Genomic DNA, 27,959 nt, shown 5'->3' with positions numbered 1-27,959 from the left:
AGCTGCTTCTTGGCAAGGCCAAGCTCGTTCTCGGACCGCTCGAGGCTCTGCTTCAATGCATCGACCTCCGCAGTCAGTGCGGCAGAGGTCAGCAGCGCAGCCTGCATTCCCATATTGACATATTTATGTTAGACTCCTGCGTATATCTTTTTAGATCCTCAGTCCGGCGTTTTCTTTCCGAACACCGAACTAAGCATCAGGGGCTACTGTCTATGCGGTAATATTCTTACATGTCTTAAATACATACCTCAAAGCCTGTTAGAAGGCTGGCACAGGCTTCTGTCAGCCCGCTCTTGGCGGACTGAACCTTCTGGATCACCGCACTCATAATAGTGCGGTGCTCCTCGTCGATGGAGGCGTCGTTAAGACCTCCAGCAAATTATCCGGTGCCTCCGGTTGTACGGAGGTCACCGGTGTCGTAGGCTTGCCTTTCTTACGAAGGGGCCGCCTGCCGGACTCCGGAACCACTAAAGGTTCCGGTGCGGCGTCCGGCCTAGGGCCGGACTTAGATCCCTCTAGGGTTTTATCCCCTTTGCGCCTGGAGTCCAGAAGGTCACCTTGCGGCGCCTCCGGGGCTACCTCCTCCCGGCCTGGCCCCTTCTGGGACTCCACCTCGGCATTGTCCGTGGGGCGAGGGGAGGTAGCAGTCGGAAGTGAAAGACTATTCACATCCGACGAATCCAGGGATCCGCTCGACGAAGCGTCGAGCTGGGCCTTGGGCGGACTACATGATTATGTTCGGCGTTAGAAGATACTGTGCACTAAAGGAACGCCATGAGTTATTCTGGTATCCGGATACTTACGATGTTGCCAGGGGCTTGGCCCTGGATGGCCACTCCTCTCCGCCGTCTTCGGTGTCGGTGGCGTAGTCCGGAAGAAGGGTCTTCCCCTTCTTGGACCCTCCGGCCTCCCCAGTTGGGGCGGCCTTCCTTTTCTTTCCTCCCCCCATTGGAGGGGGAGAGGCTTCTTCTTCCTCCTCCTCGTCTTCGAAGGAGGAGTGCGCTTGGGGTCGTCGGGCGATGAGTCTGACACCACGAGGCGTCGGGAGCTCCTTCGAGTTCCCATGGCCTTCTTCTTGGCCTTCTTCTCCGGCACCACGTGAGGTGCCGGAACCAGCAGCTTTGCCAAGCGGGCGTCTGTTGGGCCTTCGGGCAAAGGAGCCGGACAGTCGATCTGTCCGGACGTCTTCTTCCAGTCCTGTCAAAGGAGCGGGGGCTTGGATCCCGCATAGAGTCAAACTATGCAAAACAAGTATCCTGTAAAGGGTAAAACAAGCTTACCGCGCTGGCTTGGCGCTTCGCGCAGAATCCACGATCCTCGGTAGTAGGAGGGGAAACCTCGGAGCCCTTGAATAGCACCTTCTAGGCGTCCTCGTGCGTTGTGTCAAAGAGCCTGGATAGAGTTTGGTGCTGGGCCGGGTCGAACTCCCACAAGTTAAAAGCCCGTCATTGACACGGGAGGATCCGGCGAAAGATCATGACCTGGAATACGTTAACGAGTTTTACCTTCTTGTCCATCAGGTTTTGGATGCAGGTTTGGAGTCCGGTCACATCTTCCGAATTACCCCATGATAGGTCCGTCTCTTTCCAAGAGGTGAGTCGTGTGGGAATGCCAGATCGGAACTCGGGGGCCGCTGCCCATTCAGGGTCACGCGGCTCGGTGATATAGAACCACCCCAATTGCCACCCCTTGATGGTTTCCACAAAGGAGCCCTCGAGCCATATGATGTTGGGCATCTTGCCCACCATGGCGCCTCCGCACTCCGCTTGCCGGCCACCCACTACCTTCGGCTTGACATTGAAGGTTTTTAGCCATAAGCCGAAGTGGGGCTTGATGCGGAGGAAGACCTCGCACACGACGATGAACGCTGAGATGTTGAGGATGAAGTTCGGGGCCAGATCGTGGAAGTCCAGGCCGTAGTAGAACATGAACCCCCGGACAAATGGGTGAAGTGGGAAGCCCAGTCCGCGGAGGAAATGGGGGAGGAACACCACCCTCTCATGGGGCCTGGGGGTGGGGATGAGATGCCCCTCATCTGGGAGCCGGTGCGCAATGTCGTTAGACAAGTATCCGGCCTTCCTCAACTTTTTGATGTGCCTCTTCGTGACGGAGGAGGCCATCCACCTGCCCCCCGCTCCGTACATGGCTGGAGAAGGTTGAGGTGGGAAGTGCGGACTTGGGCGCTGGAGCTCGAGTGCGCGGAGATGGATAAGAAAAGGAGGAAGAAGGCGTAAATGGAAAGAGTGGATTCTTATCCCCTTATATGGGCGGACGAAACTATGTGCCCCCACCAGCCTAGTAAAACTCGCTTATCTCCCAAGCGCCGTGATTAATGGCGCGGTTGGGTTACCCACGCCCGTATTGATGAGAATCCCGGAATAAGGGGACACGATCTCTGCTTTGACAAGACGTGCTAAGGAAACTGCCTCGCTAAACGCGCTGAGGTGGGACAGTAAAACGATTCGAATAAAGGCTTGGCCATGGCATGATGTCACGCTGCGGAATACGTCAGCAGATTAGATTTGTACAAATATTATTCTCTCTATGGTGGTATGTGGAACTTATTTTGCCGAGCCGGACACTATCCTTGTGTTCAACATCTTCTATGAAGTATTCGGAGGAGGAACCCGCCTTGCAATGCCGAAGACAATTTGCGTGCCGGACTCGTCGTCATTGAAGCCTGGTTCAGGGGCTACTGAGGGAGTCCCGGATTAGGGGGTGTCCGGATGACCGGACTATGACCTTTGGCCGGACTCCTGGACTATGAAGATACAATATTGAAGACTTCGTCCCGTGTCCGGATGGGACTTTCCTTGGCGTGGAAGGCAGGCTTGGCGATACGGATATGTAGATCTCCTCCCATTGTAACCGACTCTGTGTAACCCTAGCCCTCTCCGGTGTCTATATAAACCGGAGGGTTTTAGTCCGTAGGACGAAAAAACAATCATACCATAGGCTAGCTTCTAGGGTTTAGCCTCTCTGATCTCGTGGTAGATCTACTCTTGTACTACCAATATCATCAATACTAATCAAGCAGGAGTAGGGTTTTACCTCCATCGAGAGGGCCCGAACCTGGTTAAAAACATCGTGTCCCTTGTCTCCTGTTACCATCCGCCTAGACGCACAGTTCGGGACCCCCTACCCGAGATCCGCCGGTTTTGACACCGACACCTGGTATATTTACCTAAAACCCCGGGTTAACCTGCCTTCATCAAGTAAGCCACTCCTATCCAGGTAATCCTGGCATGACCCTCCGAACGTTTGACAGTTACTCTCATTGCGACCCTGAACTTGTCAAAGTTAAAACGGTGATTGGTTAGTTGGAGGCCCATCTTAAAAGGCTTTATCAAATGGTTTAACTGAGCGGCCTGGCAGCCCATGAAAAGCCTCTAATTTGGGCCTGGCAGCCCTCGAAAAGCCTCGACTACACGTTTTTATTTGCGTTTGTCACTAATTTTCTTTTGACGAATTCTATGTTAAATTGGTATCTTTGATCTGGTATGGCTTTTCAGTCATCTTATTAACCCGGTGTTTCTTAAACCGGCTTGGTTTTTAACTACAAGTTGACAGACCCTATTATCAAACCGTAGTTTGTTAACCCGACCTGGCTTTGACTACTTGTCGCCAGTTTTGGTCATCTGGTGTTCATCGTAACCCGGCATGACTTATTATATGCCATCAGTACATGGTGGAGTTATACAAAATTCAAGATTTGGGTCTTTACCCTTATTACAATCAAAGTTGGTAAACCAACTAAAGTGATATCACATCACAGGTATGAGTTATTTCATATTTCTTAAGGTTTGATTATCAATCAGGCTTTATATTGGGTATTATGACCCGTCCAGCGGTAAACCGCCAGGACAAACTTTCTCTATGCAGGCTTCAGGAGTCGCTCAAAGCATAAACAAACATTGCATGTATTATGGCGGTTCAACATAGGTCGTGCATCAGCACAACAAATCAAAGAGTTTTAACTAGCCTATTACAAGGCACTTTGAGGCCCAAAAAGCTGATTGTTCTTGCACAACAAAAGTTTGTCACAGAAACACAAATGTCGGATTAAGACTCATTGCCAGGACGACGTGAAGTGGAAGGATCTTCAGGTGCCGTTTCAACCTCCTCCTCTCCACCCAGAGGCTGGAAGTCAAGGGTGGTCCAGTCAATCCGAGTTAGAGCCTAAAAGACAGCTTCTTTACTTATCAGATCGGACGGGTCAACATCAGGGGCATAAGTGTGCTTACGGATTGGCGGGATAAGGTTTTGCGCTTCTGTCACAGTTGTATCCACCCGCTGATTCCTCTCATCATAAAAAGACCGATGAACCGTCATGTTAGCCTCTGCAGCAAGTTGATTGGACAGCGGGCGCATCTCCTTTGTTAGGGCTTTGAGTGTGTCATTGTCAAATGCTGATCCATTTGCCTGTTCATCTGGAAACCCCTTGGCGATGTCAACCGGATCTAAGTCAGATATCCATGCATTGGCCCGAGTCAGTGCCAGTAAAGCGCCAGCCCTGGCAGCAGATCGCTTCACCTCCTCTATCTGAGCCGGTGTCATGGATAATCTTGTTAATGTATCCTTGATCAATGTTGGTGTCGGTCTGTTGTATGAAGCTGCAGAGATGACTCGCTGAGCACCGGTATACAGTTGCTCAATCAACGTATAGGCTGCTTTTAGCTTCATCCACATGTTTGTCCCAAGATGAGTAATGCGATTGCCTGCGGCGGTTTAAGAAAATTCAAGTTAAACAGGTGGAGTTGATAGTACTACAGAGCAGGTGTTATAAGGTACTTACCAAACATGGCCGCCATCATGGAATCCACTTGATGCTTCAGACCCGTCAGTTCTTCTTCTACCGGCTTAAGGGTTGCTTCAGCATCTTCTGCCGGCTTCAATAAAAATGCCTTTTCAGTCTCCCAATTGGTGTGTTCAGTTTTGAAGCCCTCTTTAAGTTGTTCCATGGCTGCCAAGGCACCCTTGAGCTCTTCTTTGGCTTTAGAGGTTTCTTCTTGCTGTACCTTAAGGATTTCTTGAAGATCGGTGGTTTGGGACTCTTTGGTCTTCATGTCAGCCTGCAAAGTTAGATGATACAACAGTTACAGATCTCTTAAAGTCCCAAGCGCATAATCAATTAAACACTTGGCACTTGGGGGCTAATGTGGATTGCTTTTTAAAGTGAATATTTTTCAAAGTCCCAAGGCTCAATCCAGGTATTAAGCTTGGCACTTGGGGGCTAATGCACATTTTGTCAGTCATAAGGAAAGGCAATGAAACAAGGACAAGACAGTCCCGGTTTGTCTTCAAAAAGACAAACCGGCCCTTGGGGGCTACTACGTTGGAGTTCTTTATATCAAAGTCCCAGTTTATCTTCAGGAGATAAACCGGCCCTTGGGGGCTACAATGGAGAAGATATACAGAATATAATAAATTTCAAAGTGTTCATACCTCATAACGCTCCTTCATCAGGTTCACCAAACCGGCTTCAAGGTCACAGCTGGTGTACATGTGGTTTAAATAACCGGAATGAAGTTCTTCAGCGCTAAGGTTGATGAAGTTGGATAAATCCGTCTTCCCTTTCCCCTTCCCCATAGCAGCGAATTCCTCCTTGGCGGTATGCTTGGCCAAGATAACCGGATTACCGAGACTGGTGTGAGCTGTGCCAGTAATTACAACATCATCTCGTCATTTCTTGGTGGACTTGGTGGATTGCTGGTACCCCTAGCTGGACTTGGCGGATTAGTAGCCGGGCTCGGCAGATTGGCAGCTGGGCTCGGAGGGGTAGCATGAGGGCTTGACGGCTCAATGTGAGTCATCGGGTCAGCTTCCGGCGGATTAGCTTTAGTGTTCTCGCCTTGTGGGATGGAATCATCCATGCCATCGGTATTTCTACCGGTATCCTCAGCAGCCCTCTCCGGTTCAACCTCACCAAGGGGGTATTAGTTTTAGCCTTCTTGCTCAGGCGGGCTTTGGCACTGTGGCATCACAACAAAGATTAGCACGGTAAACCGAACTATGAAGGAAAAACATGAAGAATAGTACACTTACCCAGGGACGGTTTTAAGAGGAGGCAGCTGAGTGGTTGATGAACCGCCAGACGAATTGGAAGACACCTGGTAATTTGGATCAGACGGATTAAGTGGGTCTCTGAAGAAACCCTTCAAAGGATAAAGTTTTTCGGGAGAACAAGTAACCTCTGGGCGACGTTTCCGGTTTGGCGTATCCGGTAAACCGGAAGAGGTCATCTGCTGGCCACTGTGCCGGGTTGTGCGACGTTCTTCAGCTTGTTGTGTCTTCAAAGAAAATTTTGGATCTAGATAAGCAAGAGGGTGAGAGTATTTTACTTTCCGAACTGCACGGCGAAATCTTTGAACCGGCACAAGATCTGAATCGGAGGAAAGAGAGATTACCTCAACATGATCTGCACAACTGGCTGCCGCATCATCCTGGGAATAGTCATTGTCAATAAGGTGTATGAAAAAGGAACCAAGTGAATCAAGTTCTACCTCTGGGTCTGATTCGTCAACATCTTCTGGCGGATCAGAAGATTCGGTGGTTTTCTTCTTGCCCGCTTTCTTGGTGACCTTGCTTTTTGCACGAGGAGCTCTAACCAGTTTAGTCCGTTTCCAGAAAGAGCTGTTGGCCTGCAAAAATTAAAGGAAAGGAGTATTAGCACATTGTTAAAGCACAGGCGAATCAGTGAGCATTAAGTTAAACTTCCCGCTGGCGGTTTGTTGGTGGCGCAAAAAGGTGGCAACCCGGTCTGGCTGCAGGCAGCGATCGGTTCGTCAAGCATCTTTTTCACAGATTCAGTAACTTCAAGGTCTGTCATTACTATTTCATGATATCGTTGAGGATCGTTAACGTCTCCGATGTATTCATGCATCAAACTGGGGCGGCGGCTTAAAGGCAGAATGCCCCAAGAAACCCAGCAGCGGACGAGATCAATTCTAGTCAAACTGTTGGCCATTAGAGCCCGGAGCTTGGCGAGTTGAGGTGCATAAACCTTCCGTTATTGAGAAGTTAAGCGTGGAGGTAACGGGTGGAGGTTGCTAAGCCGGTGAGGGCGGTAACCCGGCAAGGGATTTTCTCCATCAGGGGCAGTATTCTGGCAATAAAACCAAGTTTGGTTCCAATCTTTAGGACGGCTATGGTGTTTTGCGTGAGGAAAACCAGCTTCTTTTCTCTTCTGGATTGATACCCCACCAAGTTCCGTGTTGGGACCATCAGAGAACTCCGTACGGCGGTTTAAATGAAAAAAATCCCGAAACAACTCCACAGATGGTTCTTCTTGAAGGTACACTTCACAGAATACTTGAAAGTTGCATATATTGGGCACGAAATTCGGTCCAATATCTTGTGGATGGAGTTGAAAGCTTGCAAGGACATCCCGGAAGAATTTTGATCCAGGCGGGCTGAATCCCTGGTCTAAGTGTTGCATAAACACAATCACCTCTCCATCTTGAGGTTCAGGAGGGCACTCAGAGTCCGGAACTCGCCACTGAAGGATCCTTTTCGAGGCTAAAGCGCCAGTGGTGACATATCCGTTGATTTGTGTCTCGGTGATCTTGGACGGAACCCAATTGCAGGCAGAGAATTGTTTGGTCATCGTGGAAAGGCAAACTGTGAAAGAAAAAGTGAAAGTCGGTTTACCATTGACGGTTTAAGTATATTACTCAGTGTTAAACCGGAAAATTGCTATTCAAGTCAAATTGGCGGTTTAAGTGAGGGCTAATGGTATATGGCGGATTGAATATCAAAGGTTAAACCGCCCTTAGGCAGAAGGGCTAGAGCTGAAAATCTACTAAGTGTTACAAAAACAGGTTTCACAATATGGCAGTACACTTTTGGATCTACCGTGGATAACTAAAGAAAATGTTCCTGAGCCCTACAATGGCGCTAAAGAGGGACAAAAATGAACCAGACGGAGTCTATTCAGAAGTAGTAAGATGCTACGGTACGGTGAACTAACAACATGGATCTAGCCGCAGTTTAAAACTATCAGGCACACATATGTATACTCAGTAGAAAGACTAGAAGGAGGAACACATAAGAACTGATGAACGGCGACGAACATGGATGAACTTGAAACCCTAATGGAGATCTAGGGTTACAGGGAAGAGAGCTTACCAGGGCCACTCAGCGACGGAGGAGCGCGACAGGGTCTCTGGAACAAACAGGGTGATGCAGCGGCCTTGGTTGGTGCAGATTCGAAGATCGACGGCGGCGGCGGCGCTGGGGTTCTTCGGGCCGCGAGGAAGAAGATGAGAAGAAAGGCGAGAAAATGAAAGTGCCCGTCGGGGCTTATTTATAACAGGGCAGGGGGATAAGTGACAGGCGCGAGAATCGAGGAGTCCAAAGCGGCAAGTGGCGCAACTGTCGCCTCGATTTCCGGGATGACGTTACATGAAGGGAATCTTTTTATTCGTTTTTTACAGAGATGACGTCATGATGATCCATTGCTGTATCCAGAGGATGACGTCACAGCGGTTTAACAAAGTTTATAAAAGAAGACATCATGGCGGTTTACGAGAAATGAAGGAAGGTGTTCACAGGATTTTTCTAAGTACTGAAGATTGACATGAACAGGTTCAAATCAATCTGGGGCCTAATGTTGGGGATATAACTACTGAGTGTAAACCGCCCAGGAGGGGCCGGTTCACCCTCAACTATATTGAAGCCCACGAAGACTCAGAAGATGGCGCTTTACTATGAAGCTTAGAGGCCCGGAGCCCAAAGGCGGATTAGGGCCCATAGTGGTAAACCGCCATAGTCATATAGCTTGTACTGTAAGATCCAAAAAGGAGAGACCGAGCCGAACACTTGTATGAGTCGGCCTCAGGACTCTGTAAACCGGCCGGGTGTCAACCCGCGTATATAAGGGGACGACCCGGCGGCGGTTCAAGGACAAGAAACAACAACTCGATAGCCATGCATAGCTTGTTTAGCTCCCTGGTTAGCGAGACCCCAATAATCCCATCACAACTAGACGTAGGCCTTTACCTTCATGGAAGGGGATGAACTAGTATAGAAAACCCTCGTGTCCTTTGTCCGGTTTAACCCCTCTAAGCTAACCCGTAGCGATGGCTCCACGACTAAGTCCTTCTATGAGGACATCTGACGTGATATTTCCACGACAGAGAGGAAACTTGATATTATTGAAATAGCAAGCATATGTTCCTCTCTCATAATAATTTTCAGTCGCATCATGAATGAATTCAACAATACAACTATCACATAAAGCATTTTTTCATGATACATAAGCATAGAAATATTGTTACTCTCCACATAAGCAAATTTATTCTCATGAATAGTAGTGGGAGCAAATTCTACAAAGTAACTAGCATGTGATACTTGATTGGCATGATAAATTTGAGCACTAAAATCATGATGACAAATTTCATGGTTATCATTATTCTTTATAGCATACATGTCATCACAATAATCATCATAGATAGCAACTTTGTTCTCATAAGCAATTGAAACCTCTTCCAAAATAGTGGATTCATCATTAACTAAAGTCACAACCTCTCCAAATCCACCTTCATCAATATAATCATCATAAATAGGAGGCATGCTTTCATCATAGTAAATATTCTCATCAAAACTTGGGGGACTAAAAATATCATCTTCATCAAACATAGCATCCCCAAGCTTATGGCTTCGCATATCGTTAGCATCATGGATATTCAAAGAGTTCATACCAACAACATTGCAATTATGCTCATCATTCAAATATTTTTTCATACATTTTATAGAATTCTTCTTCTATCAATTGAGCAGAATTCTTCTTCTACCAATTGAGCACAATTTTCATTTTCATCATTTCCACAAGAGGCATTATAAAGATGAATAATATGATCCAACCTAAATTCCATTTTTTGTAGTTTTCTTTTGTAAACCAAACTAGTAATAAAACAAGAAAATAAAAGATTCAATTGCAAGATCTAAAGATATACCTTCATGCACTCACCTTCCTAGCAACAACGCCAGAAAAGAGCTTGATGTCTACTACACAACTTGTTCTTGTAGACTCGTGTTGGGCCTCCAAGCGCAGAGTTTTGTATGACAGTAGCAATTTTCCCTGAAACGAATGACCTGAGGTTTATCAATTCGTGTGAGGCGTAGGATGTAGATGGTCTCTCTCAAACAACCCTGCAACCAAATAATAAAAAGTCTCTTGTGTCCCCAACACACCAAATACAATGGTAATTTGTATAAGTGCACTAGTTCGGCGAAGAGATGGTAATAAAAGCATAGTAATGGTAGTAGATATTGATTTTTGTAATAGTAACAATAAAAAATAGCAAGGTAGCAATTGATAAAATGGAGCACAAACGGTATTGCAATGCTCGGAAATGAGGCCTAGGGTCTGTACTTTCACCTGTGCAATCTCTCAACAATGCTAATCTAATTGGATCATATAACCATCCATCAACATGCGATGAAGAATCACTCCAAAGTTCTTATCTAGCGGAGAACATAAGAAGAAATTGTTTGTACCTATTCTTTCCCATCAATCTATCCAAGAGTTCGTACTAAAATAACACTAACTTATTCTTTCCGATTGATCTATCAAGAGTTCGTACTAAAATAACACTAAGTTATTCTTTTTGATCGATCTATCAAGAGTTCATACTAAAATAACACCAAAGTAAATTCAGATTCATAATACTCAATCCAACACAAAGAACCTCAAAGAGTGCCCCAAGATTTCTACCAGAGAAACAAAAGGCGAGAACATGCATCATCCCCTATGCATAGATTACCCCAATGGCACCTCGGGAATCCGCAAGTTGAGTGCCAAAACATATATCAAGTGAATCAATATAATACTGATGTCTACTACACAACCTTCTTCTTGTAGACATTGTTGGGCCTCCAACTGCAGAGGTTTGTAGGACAATAGCAAATTTCCCTCAAGTGGATGACCTAAGGTTTATCAATCCGTGGGAGGCGTAGGATGAAGATGGTCTCTCTCAAGCAACCCTGCAACCAAATAACAAAGAATCTCTTGTGTCCCCAACACACCCAATACAGTAGTAAATTGTATAGGTGCACTAGTTCAGCGAAGAGATGGTGATACAAGTGCAATATGGATGGTAGATATAGGTTTTTGTAATCTGAAAATATAAAAAGAACAAGGTAACAAGTGGTAAAAGTGAGCGTAAACGGTATTGCAATGCTAGGAAACAAGGCCTAGGGTTCATACTTTCACTAGTGCAAGTTCTCTCAACAATAATAACATAATTGGATCATATAACTATCCCTCAACATGCAACAAAGAGTCACTCCAAAGTCACTAATAGTGGAGAACAAACAAAGAGATTATTGTAGGGTATGAAACCACCTCAAAGTTATCCTTTCTGATCGATCTATTCAAGAGTCCGTAGTAAAATAACACGAAGCTATTCTTTCCGTTCGATCTATCATAGAGTTCGTACTGGAATAACACCTTAAGACACAAATCAACCAAAACCCTAATGTCACCTAGATACTCCAATGTCACCTCAAGTATCCGTGGGCATGATTATATGATATGCATCACACAATCTCAGATTCATCTATTCAACCAACACAAAGTACTTCAAAGAGTGCCCCAAAGTTTCTACCAAAGAGTCAAGACGAAAACGTGTGCCAACCCCTATGCATAAGTTCACAAGGTTACTGAACCCGCAAGTTGATCACCAAAACATACATCAAGTAGATCACATGAATATCCCATTGTCACCACAGATAAGCACATGCAATACATACATCAAGTGTTCTCAAATCCTTAAAGACTCAACCCGATAAGATAACTTCAAAGGGAAAACTCAAACCATTACAAGAGAGTAGAGGGGGAGAAACATCATAAGATCCAACTATAATAGCAAAGCTCGCGATACATCAAGATCGTGCCATATCAAGAACACGAGAGAGAGAGAGAGATCAAACACATAGCTACTGGTACATACCCTCAGCCCCGAGGGTGAACTACTCCCTCCTCGTCATGGAGAGCACCAGGATGATGAAGATGGCCACCGGTGATGGATCCCCCTCCGGCAGGGTGCCGGAACAGGGTCCCGATTGGTTTTTGGTGGCTACGGAGGCTTGCGGCGCTGGAACTCCCGATCTAGGTTTCTTTCTGAAGGTTTGGGTATTTATAGGAGGGTTTGGCGTCGAGAACAAGTCAGGAGGACCCACGAGGTGTCCACGAGGCAGGGGGCGTGCCCCAGGGGGGTGGACGTGCCCTCCACCCTCGTGGGCCCCACAAGCCTCCTCTCCGGTAACTCTTTATTATAGTATTTTTTATATTTTCCAGAAAAAATCTCTGTTGATTTTCAGCGCATTCTGAGAACTTTTATTTCTGCACAAAAACAACACCACGGTAGTTCGAACAGCGTCAGTCCGGGTTAGTTCTAACCAAATCATACCAAAAGCATGTAGAAATATTATACACATGGCATGAATACATCAAAAATTATAGATACGTTGGAGACGTATCAAATACCCCATCGTCACCACAGGTATTCATATGCAAGACATATATCAAGTGCTCTCAAAACCATAAAAGTATTCAATCCGATAAAAACGAAATCTCAAAGGGAAAACTCAATTCATCACAACAAGATAGAGAGGGGAAAACACCATATGATCCAACTATATTAACAAAGCCCGCGATACATCGAGATCGTGACATCTCAAGAACATGAGAGAGAGAGAGATTAAACACATAGCTACTGTACAAACCCTCAGCCCCGAGGGTGGACTACTCCCTCCTCATCATGGTGGCCGCCGAGATGATGAAGATGGACACCGGTGATGATTTCCCCCTTCGATAGGGTGCCGGGCGGTGGAACTTCTCATCTAGGGTTATCTTCGAGGGTTTGGGAATATTTGAGAATTTATAGGGCAAAGAGGCGGTGTGGGAGGCCACCGAGGTGGGCACAACCCACCTGGGCGCGCCTGGGCCCCGAGGCACGCCCAGGTGGGTTGTGCCCCCCTTGGGGCACCCCTATGGTATTTCTTTGGCCCACTGGATGTCTTCTGGTCCAAAAAAATCTCCAAAAAGTTCCGCTGCGTTTGGATTCTGTTTGGTATTGATTTTCTGCAAAGTAAAAAAGCAAGCAAAAAACAGCAACTGACACTTGGCACTATGTCAATAGGTTAGTCACAAAAAAATGATATAAAGTTGCTATAAAATGATTGTAAAGCATCCAAGAATGATAATATAACAACATGGAACAATCAAAAAATTATAGAAATGTTGGAGACGTATCAGCCATCACCCCTCTCATAGCAAAAATAATGTTGTCTTGAAGCACGCCGATGCCCTTTGTCATTACGGCACCTAGCAGCTGTCGTCTTAGCACACCCCATCGCTGCACTACTGTGCCGCCGACCGCAACTCTCAACGTCGCCACTCGCACCATTGCCGCATGAGCTGAAACTTTTTCTCACACCGACTGAAGCATTTTTTGTGCCGGTTGAAGCTTTTTGCATAGATTGAAGCTTTTCACTGTGCCGATTTGAAGCTTTTTCAACTACGATCGAAGCTTATTTTTGTAAATGGTTACAACTCTTTTCGTCTTGTAGTGCCCGGTTGATACTTTGTATATCTTTCGGTTGAATCTTTTTTCACCTAAGGTTGAAGCTTTTTTCGTAACAGTTGCAGCTTTTTCAGTTGGCAGTGCAACACTCATATAGGTGGTTGTAGCTTTTTTGTCTCTGGTTCCAGCTTTCTACTCTTTTGGTTGTAGCTTTCACCAAAACTGGTTGTAGCTTCCGAATTTGCCGGTTGTAGCATCGCCCTCGTCTCATTTCACAACGTTTGTTCGGCAGGAACAAAAAAAAGGTCGTCGCTCGCAGCGCTGCAGCCAGCTGCGGAAGCCCAACAAGGAAAGCTTGGAGTAATAGCGGGGGTCGGTCCATGCAGCGGGGGTGAGGGCGTGCAAAACTGTGGTACCGGTGGGGAGGTAGAGATAGATCAAGGCAATAGGTCAAGCTCAAGGGTGTCATGTCCATGGCTGAGAGGCTCGCCGATAACGCCGGAGCACGTGAGGTTGGCGCCGAGCAGGCCGTGGAGATGCGCTCGCAGATGATGCGAAAAAGAAGGGGATGAATTGAAGAGGAAGATAGCCAGGAGGGGATAAGGTGGGCCTAAAGGGGGCAAGCGCCGGACCACGGGATCGCTCCTTCATCGAACGCGTCATGCGCGTCCGGCACGCCGTGTACAAACGTTTTGCTTTTTTATTTCCCAATTTCTTTTGTACAGAAGATTCTAATTTTAAAATTTTTATTCACAAATTATATATTGGTAGCATTTAAAAAAGATCTACTTTTTCAAAAAGAAATTCACATTTGATTTTCTTTACACAATTGCCGTGGCTTATTGTTCATATATGTTGTGCTGCATTTTTTGACACCAAATGTCAGGAAATTTAGTTTATCATAATTTTGCAAACTCATATTTTGAATTTTGTTGCTACCGTTAGTTTCTATATTTTCGCGCTGCTAATTAACCACTAGAGCTAGGTAGTCACAGTGGCTAGGACGGCAAACCTTATTTTGCGCTGCAGGCGCCGGTTACCAGTGCTTCTGCAAACCGGCGCCTGCAGCACCCCCGCACTGGGCCGGCCCATCTAAGGTATCTTTCTCTGTGTTAAAATCCGCAAAAAATGTGCGTGTTAATTAATCGTGATTCGAATCTGGGTCCTCCCTTACACAGTACCGATGGTCTAACCAGCAAGCCACCACGCGGGATGTGGTAAAATTAAGTTTTCTTCGTCTTTCACTCTTTCTTTTCCCCTTTTCCTTTTTTGTTTTCCTTTTTCCTTTTTTGTTTTCCTTTTTCCTTTTTTGTTTTCCCTTTTCCTTTTTCTTCCGGCTAGATGAATTATTCGCAAATACATTGACGTTTTCTTCATATAGATGATTTTTTTAAAATTTGATGAACTTTTTCAAAATCGATGACTTTTTTTTTCAAAATGAATGAACCTTTCTTTTAATTTGTATTAACTTTATATTCCAAATTGATGAAGGTTTTTCTTCAAATTGATGAAATATTTTCATTTTTGATGAACTGTTTTTGAAAATCGTGAACTTTTTTTCTAATTCAATGAACTTTTTATCAAACTTGATGATTTTGTTTTCAATTTGTATGAGCTTTTTCCAAATTTGATGAACTAATTTAAATCTCTGCACTTGTTTCCAATTTGATGAACTTTTTTCAAATTTCATGAACTTTTTTCATATTCATTGAACTTTTTTCCAAAGTTGGTGAACTTTTTTTCAAATTCACAATCTTTTTCTCTGTTGTCTTTTTTTTAAATTCATAAACTCTTTTCGAGTTTGCAATTTTTTTAAAATATATTGAATATTTTTGTAAGTAATGGACTTCTTTTGAATTCATGAACTTGTTTTGATTACATGAACATTTTTTATTTTTGGTGAACTTTTTTTCAACACGCAAACTTTTTTTGCATGTTCGTGAACGTCATTTGAAAATTGTGAACATGTTTTCAAATAATTGGAAAATCTAAACGTTACAGTGTACCACACAATAAATAGTGCGTCTACCTTTTTGTTCTTAAAGGATTCACACTGAAAATATTCACGTGTACTTTCGTTTTTTTTTAGCAGAACCTGTAGTTTAGTTGGTCGATTGGTTAGCCCGCTGTGCGAAAGGGGCGATGGCGCGAGTTCGAATCCTGCTGTGTAGTTATTTTTTGCGGGGTTATTGTGCGCCATTTGGTGCCGGGCGCTCGTGTAACCACGTAGTTGGGCCTGCCCAACGTGCTACATCACTCGGCTCGCAACAGATGAGAGCAAACTAGTTGAGAGCGCTCCTTCAGAAGCCTCATAATGATCAGCGCAATTTGGCGCGCTCTCAGCTGCCCGCCACATGTCGCGCTCTGGATACTCCCTAAGGATTTTATTTTTTTATTTTTCAGCACACGTTTTCAGCTTTTTAAACATTTTTTTGGGGTTTTTCGATGTTTTGGTTTTTCATCGGTCTTCCTTAACTTTTGGATAAAAAATTGAATTTTTTATTTGCACAGAAAACCCGTTTTTTTATGAGAGTCACGGTTTTGCTTTCGCTAGAGTCACGGCCGTGCCTCTTGGAAACAAAAAAAAACACGTTTTCTGTTTTTTTCTTTCGGGAGAAACATAGTTTTCCTTCCGCGTGAGGCACGGTTATGCTTTCGCGAGAGTCACGGTCGCGCCTCTCGAAAACGGAAAGAAAACCGCGTTTTCTGTTTCTTTTTTACTTTCGCGAGAGGCACGGTTTTGCTTCCGCGAAAGGCACAGTGGTGCTTTTGCGAGAGTCACGGCCGTGCCTCCCGGAAACGAAAAAAAACACATTTTTTTTTTCTTTCGCGAGAGGCACGATTTTGCTTCCGTGAGAGGCACAGTTGTGATTTTGAGAGAGGCATGAGCGTGCCTCTTTCGGAAAGGGAAAAAACCAGTACTCCCGGTTTGGTTTTTTCGTCCATTTTTTTCATCCGTTTTTTTTCATGAAAAGAAAGTTTGTCAAAACCTATCAACATGGGATCTAATTTTGAAGATCTTGACGCGACGAATCCAACGGTGAAAACGGTTCAAGATTTGGACGCACCGTTTAACATCTAAAACATTTTGAATAAAAGGATCTACGAAAAACGGGAAAACTCTCAGGTTGCGACAAGTGGCGCACATACAGCGCGCCACTTGTCGCAACCTGGGAATGTGAGAGTGATCTTTGTAATGAGTACTCTTCAATTAGTGATTTCGGCAACCGATTCCTTCGCTCATTCACAATTGAGCGAGTCCACTACAGGTTGTTTGACCGTTTGATTTGAAAAAAGAAGATCTGGAAAAAAAATACAAATTCGTTAATAGTTCATGAATTTGAAAAAAAAGCAAAATTGGAACTTGATCATGAGTTTGGAAAAAAGTTCATCTATTTTGACATTCATCGAATATGAAAAAGTTCATCAATTTTTTTTTAAAATCATGGGATTTTTAAAAAAGTTCATCAAATTTGAGAAAAATTCATTGATTTAGAAAAACATCTAATTTGGAAACATTTCATTTAGAAAAAGTTCATGATTTAAAAAAACGGTAATCTAAGAAAAGAAAAAAACAAGAAAAAAAGGAAAAGAACAAACCGAATATGAACAAAATGAAAGGAAAGGAAAAAAGAAGGAAGTGTGCGCAAGAGGCTGAGATGGCCTAGTGATTGCTGCGCTTCCGAACGATGAGGTCGCGAGCACCTTTTATTTAGAAGTTTAACCTTAAAATAAGAGAAAAAATGGGTCGGTCCAGAGCAGAGCGTGGGGTTATGCGTCTGTTTGCAATTAACGAAGAAAATGACGCCTGAAGTGTCGAAGAAGAAATGGCGGGAAATGTAAGAAGAAAACAAACTTAATTCTCACCGGTAGAAGGCACAACGCCTGGAAACGAAATAAAAATCGATTTGTTTGACCGGGGCCCTTGTAAGGCGAGGTCGATATAGATCTAGGAGACTGTGTTTGATTTTATTTTTTCAAAACTAGAGGACAGTGTTTGATGGGTGCCTCTATGCCTCACTTTGTTTTTTTGAGACAATCTATGCCTCGCTTTGTGCGAGACAGTAGACCCGTCGCCTGCATGTATGTGAGTAGTGGGCTGGCCCAATAACCACGTGACCGAGTAGTGGCCTGGCCTGCATGTAAGGAAGATATAAGCAAGTAGTGGGCTGATGTCGAACCTTACGCTAGAAAAAGATTGACGTCAGACACTCTTTTATACTTTTCACGTTTGTTTATATTTAAAAAATACGGAATAAATTTTATTAATTTTAACAGCAGAATTCATCGAAAATCTCAAAAATATAAAGTGCAGAGTAAAATTCTATCTGCTTAACTTAAAAAAATGTTTGTACCATAGAAAATAATGTATGTGACACTACAAAAATGTTCATACGTTTCAAGAAAATGTGTGTTAAATATTTAAAAACTTTGTTCAATGTAAAACAATGTTTGTGTAATTCAAAAAATTTATTTTACATTTAGAAAAGTGGTCATGGGTTTAGAAAAAATGGTTGTGTTATTTTAAAATGTGTTTGCATAGTTTAGAAAAATGCTTAGTATCATAAAAAATATATTTCAACATATATTTGAAAAAAGTTTAATGTGTATTAAAAAATAAAACAAGTGTTTGAAAATAATGTTAATCTTGTATTTTAAAATATTAAATGTATATAATTTTTTAGATATATATTTTTGTAACACAGTATAATCGAAGTCACATACACGAGCATACACTCACCCCTATGAATGCATGCACGCACATCCTACCCCCATGAGTACCTTCGAGAGACTGAGCCGCCAGAAACACCTTCTTAGTCGACGGGAATGTCTACTCCTGCTGAACGCACATCGCCGAAGGTCCTGAAATAAATCCAAGAAAATGCGAGCACCAATTTCAAGGGATACCACTGTCCTCCTAAACATCCAACCACGGGTTGGTTCGCAAATTTTCTAGATATATATGAAAAATGTTTAACGTGTATGGAAAAAATGTATACATCAAAACATATATTTGAAAAAATGTTAGTCATGTATTTTAAAAATATTAACATGTATAGTTTTTTTATGTATACAAAAAAAAGTTAAATGTGTGTAAAAACTAGAAGGCGTTTAAAATTTAAAAAATAGAATTAATAATAAGAAGTAAAGAAAACCAAAGAAAATCAGTGAAAACTAAAGAAAGAAACAAAGAAATAGAAAAAGGGGAACCTGGAAAAAAATATGAAATAAAACTGATCAAATTTTGAAAATCAAAAATTCGATGAAAATCGAGAAAGATACAAAGAAAAATAAAAAAAGCCAAAAAAACCTGAAGAGAACCCGAAGAAACCAATGCAAAATCAGTGACAAACAGTCAAACCATATGCTACAGTACAAGGCCAGCCCAACAATGCGGCCGTGTAGGCGATCCCTTTTAAAATAAGGGACATTGCCTAATTTTTTAAAAAATAAGGGACATAGCCTAATTTTAAAAAAAATTAAGGAATACGTCTATTTTTCTTCCCGCGTGACACGACATTTTCATTTAGGGTTGTAGCTGCTGCCGCAGCAGGGAATTTTTGGTCTCTCGCCTCCGGCTGCCATCTTGACGCTGAGAGGTGGGGGACATCGCATCTTCAAGAGTTATATGTCCTTCGTCATCATCTAGTGATCGTTATTTTTTGTGAGAATAAATTTACTCTCGTTCTTTTGACAACGACATGAGATTAGAGAGTTTTTTGTGCTCGCATATCCGATTATTCGGATATGATGAGCTTATGTTGGCATGTCGAACTTTTTTGTTGGTTTGGTTTTTGTGGAGTTATCTTTCATCGATACCATGATGAAGATATTGTAATCCGACTGCTTGCACTTTAGGGGATCATCCCTAGCCCAAGTGCGTTCATCGATCAAGTCTTCCCATCTTTTTAGATGGGCGACTCAAGGAGCTTTCAAAAACTATTATTGGAAATGTTCGTGAGGGTGAAAGAGTGACACCATCGTTGTTCCAGTCCAATTGCAGCCTCTTTATCCAAGTCTTTGGAGTATTTCTTCTGGCAGAGATTGATACCGCGAAGAAGATGTTTCCAAGAGATTTCATTGTAATTCTTAGTCATATGAGTTGCTTTGTATTTTCTTGAATGTTAGGTCCAAATCAGTGTACATGTAATTCTAATGAGCATGAATAAAATTACAGGTGTTTCTAAAAAAATATTTTTCGTCCTTGAACTTCAGTGAAAACATAGAAATCGTCCCTAAACTTCAAAATCACCAAAACTTAGTCCCTCAACTATTTAAACCGCATAGTTTTTGTCCCTGGTAATGCTTAAGGTGGTTTCAGCATGACATGGACCCGGTTTTGACTGCACCTCACTCGAGTGACTAGGTGAACCCGTCAGTTCTCTCTCTTTCTCTCTCTCTCTCTCTGCGCATTCTCTTGATCCCATTTTCACGAACCCTAAAGCAGCAGCGGCGATTCTCCCATGGCCAGTGGTAGTGACTAGTGAGACGTGACTACGAATGCTAGCCAGGAAGGGATTTAGGTGCGAAGGTCGCTGGGTGAGCACTACGGCAGCGGCACGACGAAAGAGGCCGCGACAACGATTCAGGCGAGGGTTGCGCGGCGAATCCCTCAGCTGGGCAAGAAGATGGCAACCTCGACCAATTCAAGCCGCTCTCATAGGTCTTATTGTTCTTCACCATCGGTTGCTCTAGGTCGCTCGTCCCCCATTTCATAACGTGAGGGGCCGCTGGATTATCTGGCGGCGATTTAGAACTGAATGTGATATGTAACCAGGGTCCCTATGTAATGTGCCCTTTGTTACATATAATAAATTGAGTTTGCTCAGAGCATTAGTCCCTTGTTTGTCCATTTTTGTCGTAGGAATTTGTATGCTAACTGGAAATTGTTCAGAGTGTAGTTTTCGGCATTTCTTTGTCAAATGAACAGAATGCTAACTAGTTTCGACATTTCTTTGTCCAATGGACATAATATTAACTAGATGGTTTCAGTTTTCATCATTTCTTTCTCAACTGGATAGAATACTAACTAGAAAGAGTACCAACTTTCCAGTTTTTAGCATTTCTTTTATTAAATAGGAGTCTTTCACATGTACTCCCAATACAAAGTCAAGTCATCTATTTTAGAACGGAGGGAGTATGTCTCAACTGGACATGGTCAAGACCGCAACCCCGTTCCTAGCCAGCCACCACCACAACAGCCGCGCACAGCCAGCAACCGCCATGCGTCAACCACCACCAGGCCATGTCGCCCACCCCCGTCGCACGTCAACCTCATTGGCAACAACCACCACATGGCCATTTTTTGTTAAAACTAGGTCCATATCATACTGAAACCACCTTAAACGTTACCACGGCCGAAAACTATCCGGTTTAAATAGTTGAGAAACTGAATTTTGATGGTTTTGGAGTTGAGAGACGATTTCTATAATTTCGGCAGAGTCCAAGGACAAAAAATATAGTTATCCCTAAAAAGAATTACATGCGATTTATAGCCCTCATGATAGGGTTTGCGGCCGACGCACGACGTTGTTCTCAACAACAACAACGAAAAACATACCCAAAAAAGAACGGCCCACTTGAAATGGGTGTAAGTTTATACGCTTGTACTATTTTACAGCTGTAATTTACCAGTCAACACTTAACTTATCTTTTTAAACCTACTCGGGAACTCTAGTACTACACGAGCCAACGAAAGGGTGCGAGACGTTTTCCTACCCTAGCCGCCGCCGGCACCAGGCGACTAGGGCGAGGCACTTTTTCCTCCGATCTCCACCGGCCGGTGCGCTGGCCCCCTCTCCCTTCGACTGCTGCTCCGGCGGCCGGAGGGAGGGGGGACCCCGTTCCTCCGCTCCGTAGTTAGGTTTTGGATTTGTAGGTCGTGGTGCGTTGTTGGGGTGGTGGGAGCGGCGCTCGGACGAATAAATCTGCCTCAACCCCACTCCCACACCGGCGGTGTCCTTCATGGCGGCGTCTCGGAGTTGATGGCATCGTGTCTCTGTCGATCCCTCAGATCGACATCGTTAGGGTTCAAGGATGGTGTTGACGAGGCGGCGGCGGCAACTCCATCAGGTGTGTCTCTCCTTCTGCTCTGTCTCCGTTGCTGTGGCGTTGTCTCCGACGTCATGGTGGAGCAGGGAGGTTTTGTCGTTCAGGAGTACGCGCAGGCAGTTGTCTACGCAAGTGACAGCTGGAAGATGGAGTATCTTGTGTTGGGTCTGTGGTCGAAAGCGGGTAGTTCTGGTTTCCTTCTCCGACGTCGTCGTCATGCGAGGGTGTCAGTTCTGAAGTTCGATGGCGTGTCCGGGGACATGTTGCCCCGGTTTGATTCTTTTAACGGATATGGTTTTGCTTTTGGCAAACTACTTTGGAGGTCCGTAAAGCTGCTGATCAGCGATGGAGCTGCGTCGAGCTTGGACGAAGAGGTGATCTGTCTTTTTACCCTTTGGTGGGCGCTTTGGTGGTGTCGAAGGAAAGGGACATGCGCTGGTATTTTGCATAGGATTTTTCTATCTTTTCAGTCATGTATGGTCGGTACTTACGTGCCTTGTAACTTGATCTTTATTCTATATAAATGAGACACGTATTACCATGAAAAAAACACTTAATTTTTAAGTCGAACGGAAACGACGGGAGGAGGTCTGTATCTTAAATCGGCCAGAAAACTAGCCGAAATGCTAATCCAAACGGGCAACTAAAAACCGATGCACGACGTTGTGCGGCAAAAGTCGGAGGCATCGTTTGCACTGGTACTTTCACGGTTGGTGCGTGCCAGACGAAAATTACGTCGCCCAAGATCCTTTGCTTCCGTGTTACTCCAGGCGTTTATCTTTTTCCCTTTGCGAAGGACTCCCAGGCGTTGTCAAGGGTTCTTTATCCAGTGTCTCGTCGCGCTTTTTAATTGTTTTTCTGGAAGTCTTTGTCATGCAGCCTGAAATTTGCGCTAGCAAGCTGCAGCACGAATCGCAACTTTACCTGCAGATTTTTCTTTATTATAGAGACCAAATCTCGGAGTTTGGTCGCTTGCTCTCTCTTTTTGGTCTTGCTTTGTCAGCTCCAGGTTTGTGTTATGTCCTCTTTCTAGCTCACCGACCTCACGCATACACAATATGCTGTTATCTTATCACCGAATAGTATTTTTATAGGATAAGATTTTTGTAGAAATATTTTCTTAAGAGCCCTTTGGTTTATAGAAATAGATTTTTATTCCTACATAGAATTGGTTCTTACCCTTCACATTTCAAAGAAAAATAGACATGAGCCTAGACTCAATGAAAATGTTCCTATAATGTAAATCAAATGACATCTCTTTTCCTATTCTTACTCATAAGATTTGAGATACATATCATCTCATTTCATACAAGTCTTATATTCCTATGATAATCAAATCCTATAAACCAAAAGAGGCCTTAATGTTCTTAAAAAAGGGTTTGAATGTAGATTTTTTTTCAGGGTTGCTAAATCCAGTCGACTGAAACTTTACCAGGTCTCAGTCGATGCTTTATTCATGAAATCTCACGTGAATATCCGTGCAAAATTTTCTTCTAAATTTTGTTCTCCTTCTTTTTTATATGTTTTGTGACTTGGTTAAGTCTCAGTCGACTGAGATCTAGGCACATCATTTTTTCCTATACAAATATGGTTAGACCTTATGAAGTTCAACTTCACACAAATCTTAGTATATGCGGAGTAACAATCTGAATTGTCTGTCACGGAGCATCTTATATGTTACGGTGTATGGATAACATAAACTTGATGCTGGCTCTGCCCGTGAGATAAAAGTCCACTCCTCCTAGAGTAGTGAGTTTGGACTACATTGTTTGTTATCAAGCAGGCCCACGGGTTTCTAAAGTCTAGCGGGTTGGTGGTAGCATCTTAACAAACTTATCCTATAGAGAGAATGGGGTCTTATAATTTGTCTTTTCAAAGCTATAACGACTTCATGACCACGTATAGCCCTTCAAGATTCGATCTGCCAGGATGTTATAATGCAACTGCAATGTGCAAGGTAGTACTCACAGTGACTTCCATGAAGGGCTCACGTGGTAACATGATGCCAATGGACCCAGAATGCCCGCATCATCCATCCAATATCCATTTCAAGGCAGGCAGATAGTCAGCCACAGAGCCAATCACTCACTCATGCCATGGCAAAGACAAAGAGAAGCGACCGCAACAGTGAGTAGTAATGGCATAGCGATCCGACGCCCATGCAGGCGAAAAGCTGCCTTTCATGTTTCCTTCGAAACCTTGCCTGCAAAACCGATGTCTGGCTGCAGACTGCAGCGTGCGGGTAGACAGAGAGGAACAAGAGAATATCACACGCACCACATAGCACAGTGATTCCCGGGTCGAGCCCTACGCGTGCGCGGGCTTGCCTTGTCCCGACGGGGCAACGGCACCAAAACGACACGCGCGCGCGGGCCAAGGAGGATGTCCTCCTTGGGATCGGCGGACGACAGAGGACGGGACGGGGAGACGGACGACGAGTGCACATGCACATGCGCGAGCGTCCGTGCTCGCGACGAGCATCGAGAAGGAACTCCGGCGGACGACGAGGTGAGAGCATCTCCAACCGCGTCCTCAACAGACGTTTTTTCTGTGCCGGCGTCGGAAAAACGGTTCAATCACCCCCTTAGAAGCCCGTTTTTCGCCGTGTCGGGCCAAAATTGGTGCCGGCGGACCCAGGCAGAACCCGACGCCCTGGGGGCGCCTGGGGCGCCGACACAAGCGAAAAGGGCGCGTGGGTCCGCCCTGTCGGCGAGTTGAGCACCTCTTCCCGCCGTTTGTTCCCGCTTTTCCCCCACTTCCCTCCCATTTGCTCCTTTCCTCCCGCCATTCTCCCTCCCGCTCGCCTCTCAGCCGGCCGCCATGCCACCGAAGAAGTACGCCGTCTCCCGTGCCGCGGCGACCGCGACCTCCTCCATCGCCCAGCCGAAGCAGAGGAAGCCGAGGGCGCCGCCGTCCAAGCCGCCGGGCATGTCAAACGCCGATTGGAGGGTGGAAGTACAGTGACTGGAGGCCGTCACCGCCGACCGGCGGAACATGGCCCTTGCCAAGAAGGCCCGTGACAACGCGGCGCGCGCGGCTGCGGGTGCCGACGCCGCGGCCGCTGCCGCTGACCAGGCCGAGGCCGAGGCGACTCACGCGGGGATGATGAATTCCCCCGGCAACCACGCGCAGTACGCGCCCTGGGGCCAGCAAGCCGTCGGGTCTCCGACGCCGCAGCCATGGGGGTCGCCGGGCTACGCCGACGGGGACGCGCACGGTGGGTTCAACCCGAACGTCACTTTCCCCCATGGTCACCCCGCCCAGCGCACGCCCTCGCTCGCCTTCACCGGCGTGCAGTACCCTCCATACAACTACTCGCCGCCCGCGTACGCGTCCTCCCCGACACCCCCTCTCCGCCGTTGCGCGCTGCCCTTCTCTCACCTCGACGACGCCGACGAGACCGAGGCCGACATGGACGACATCATCGCGGAAGGTTCGGCCGCGGCCGCCGCGTCTCCCGCGTTCACCGCGGACGAGACGGTGGATCTCAGCGGCGGCATGGACGGCGAGCTCGGCTACGTCTGCGGCGACGAGGAGCAGGAGGAGCAGGACGAGGAGGACGAGGAGGAGGAGGAGGAGCCGGCGAGGGGGCGTAAGAAGAAGAAGGTGGCGGCCAGGCCAGAGCCGCGTATCAAGTGGGCGTCCAAAGAGGAGGAATGCCTCGCCGAAGCATGGAAAGTCGTCTGCCTCGACCCGACCACCGGCGCGAACCAGAGCATCGAGACGTACTGGGCGCGCATCAAGGTCGAGTTCGACGAGCGCAAGCTCGTCGACCCCTACTTCAAAGGCGTCTACATGCAGCGCGGGTCGAAGGCGATGGCGAACCATTGGGGGCGTATCCAGGGGGCGTGCAACAAATGGCATGGGGTCGTCGAGGAGGTCACCGGACGCCTAGAGAGAGGCACCAGCATTGAGGATCAGGTATGCCACGCCGGTCTCCCGCCTCTTTTCGCCGTGCACCCGCCAACTGTTTGTTCGTCCCCGCGCAGTTGCTGCGTATGTTCGGCCTGTATAGGCAGGGCAACAACGACACCGAGTTCAAGTACCTCCACGTCTACAAGCACATTGACAAGTGCGACAAGTGGGCGGAAGTCCGATGCACTCTCAAGAAGGCCAGGAAGACCTACAAGCCTGACGCGCCGACTCCGGGCGCGTCAAATGGGTGGCCGGACGGCAACAAAGGTGCCAAGAAGGGGAAACACGCCGACGCGGCCACAACTCGCGTGCAGGAGTCCATCGAGCACTGCCTCGCCGATGCACAGGTCCAGGCCGCCCTTCATGAAGAGAAGACCGAGGCGCGGTGGTCGGCGTTGATGTCAACCAGCGCTGTCAAGCTCGACCCACTCCGGACCAACGTCGCCGCGAAGAAGAGGAACACCGACCTGGTTTTCCTGCTGGGCGGGGCAGACATGCTCCAGAGCACCGACGAGGCGGTCAAGGCGTGGTACAGGGCGCATGTTGGCCTCATCCTGGACCAGCTTCCCTCGATGACGCCGCCTACGCCCATGACACCCACGCCCACGCACATGCCGCCGCCGCCGCCAAGCCCGACCGCTGATGCCGCCGAGACTGCCCACAACACAGAAGCCACGCCGCCAAGCACAGAGGCCCCGTCAAGCCCGCGCACGCCTACTACGTCGACGCCGGAGGCCGACCTTGATGCGTGCTTCCGCCCTTTTCTGCTTTTTGTACGCCGAACTTTTCATCCGACCGCCGATCTACTGGCCGCTTGATCGCCGGATTGTGGCGTTTATTTTGGGCGCGGGAAGACTATGTTTGAATTTGCCGTGGCTGGGGGCGGCGGCTAGGGGCGTGACTGGGAGCTAGGCCGACCCCAGGGGCCGAAATAGCGCCGTCTCGCCCCCAGGCCGCAGTTTTTTGGCGCCCTGGGGGGGGCAAACGGCTGGAGATGCTCTGATCAGTGCTGATGGATCCATCCATTGGTCGGTCCTGTCATTTGTCACTGTATGTGGTGCCTCGTCTCATTGATAGGCATCTCCAACGGCAACCACTCTTGTATCCGTACACAGACATGGAAGCGGAAGACCGCCATCTAATCCTAACAGCATACATTTTCATAACAACTCAAATTAACTGGACGAAATTCGATCAAACATGATCGGATTTCATATAAATATGGGTGGATTTCATCTAAACATGACAGATCTCATTTAAACAAGGCGGATTTCATCTAAACATGACAGATTTCATTACATTTACATCAACTAAGCGTAGCTTGTCCGGCTAGGTCTAAATGGTTGCCGGCGTCTGTTCCCCGTGTCTGGCCAAGAATCAAGAGAACTGAAACTTCACCATCTCCAGCTCCGCCTCCGTAACCTCCTTCTCCGGAGGCCCAGGAAGAGAAGCTGTCCGCCTCCACATCGCCGTCAAGCGACTAATCGGCCTAAAATGCTTAGTCCACCAAGCTTGGCGTCGAAGGGAGGGAAGGAGCGGTGGCCTTCCTGGGACCAGAGCGGCGGCGACCTACCGTGCACTACTGTTCCTCGCTGCCAGCAGTGCCCACAGACGTATCGGCTTCTTCATGGTGGCGGTGGGGCGCGGCCTCTGTGTTGTCCTCCTCCTCGTTGGTCTTGCTGAACGCCGCCTCGCCCACGTCGCCATTGCACTCCTTGCCTGCGGTCGCCACCTCCACCACCCATTGCCGGTACTGCCAGCGGGCGAGGCGGATCTTGCGGGCTGAGCGGTAGGACTCGAGCAGTGCCTCCTGCTCCGCTAGGTCCGCGTCCAGCACGACCGCCCTGCCGGGACGACATGCTCCTCCGCTGGAAGATGCTCCTGGAGGAGGTTGTGGTTGTAGTTGGCGTTGGCCTGCACCTCCTGGAACTGATCCTCCCGCACCATGTCCATATATTGGGCACAAGCCTCGCCAATGGTTATCGTGAATGCACCGGCAAGGTTGGAGCGGAGGAGGAAGGTGCCGCAGAGAAAGAGGAGGATGGCGCTGGCTTGTCGGAGGAGGCGTCCTCCACTTGCACGTCCTCTGCCGTGCTGCCAGTCGACAGCAATGGCGGCCATGGCCTTCTTCTGCTCCGATGTCAGCCCGTCCCAGAGAGCTGTAGCGGTGGAGAGATCCATGGCGGGGAGTGGTGCGGGAAGGGATGGCTGTGGCTACGGGGCAGGAGTTTATATAGCATCGGTGGGCGGCAGAAGGACGGACGGGTGGCGTCGGAGGAGACGCCTCGGCAACGGTGTGCCATCAATGCAAGTGGCAGGTGGATGAACGGGCAACCATCATGTCATTTGAACACATGGCAGTCGTCTACACCGAGAAGCGTTGCGGGTAGAGCTCTCTCGGCTGGCGCACCGCTTCAATGCCGATGCCAGTGAGCTGTCACGTCCACTCTGGTCAGGCATGAA

This window comes from Triticum dicoccoides, chromosome 7B (genome assembly GCF_002162155.2).
Source record: "Triticum dicoccoides isolate Atlit2015 ecotype Zavitan chromosome 7B, WEW_v2.0, whole genome shotgun sequence".
In the NCBI taxonomy this organism is placed as follows: domain Eukaryota; kingdom Viridiplantae; phylum Streptophyta; class Magnoliopsida; order Poales; family Poaceae; genus Triticum; species Triticum dicoccoides.
Note: the sequence above shows the minus strand (reverse complement) of the source record.